This window comes from Plasmopara halstedii, assembly GCF_900000015.1.
Source record: "Plasmopara halstedii genome assembly, contig: Scaffold_650, whole genome shotgun sequence".
NCBI classification, from domain to species: domain Eukaryota; phylum Oomycota; class Peronosporomycetes; order Peronosporales; family Peronosporaceae; genus Plasmopara; species Plasmopara halstedii.
In genome coordinates this window covers 638,343-638,636 of record NW_020187567.1, presented here as the reverse complement: position 1 = coordinate 638,636, position 294 = coordinate 638,343, and positions in this window count along the sequence as shown.

Sequence of the window (294 nt, the reverse complement as noted above, 5' to 3'; positions counted from 1 at the left end):
ACCGTATTCTTGTTTGGGTGTGTGGTCACATCATGCACATCTCGTGTGACACCCCCCCTGTTATCAGGGTTCGTGTAACCCCGTAAGACCCTCCCCCATTAACATTTACAGTTCCAATCAATTATTGTCTCAACGAGGCTAGCGTGTCCGTTAGACACTGCAACTCAATTTGTTGGGGTTTAACAACTTCCTTGCTCAATGAGCCCTGTGTCCACGACACAAAAGCCATCAAGTCTCGCTGGTTCTGACAGCGAGCACGGGCAGAGCCCAACTTCGTTCCCCGCACGCGGTGCT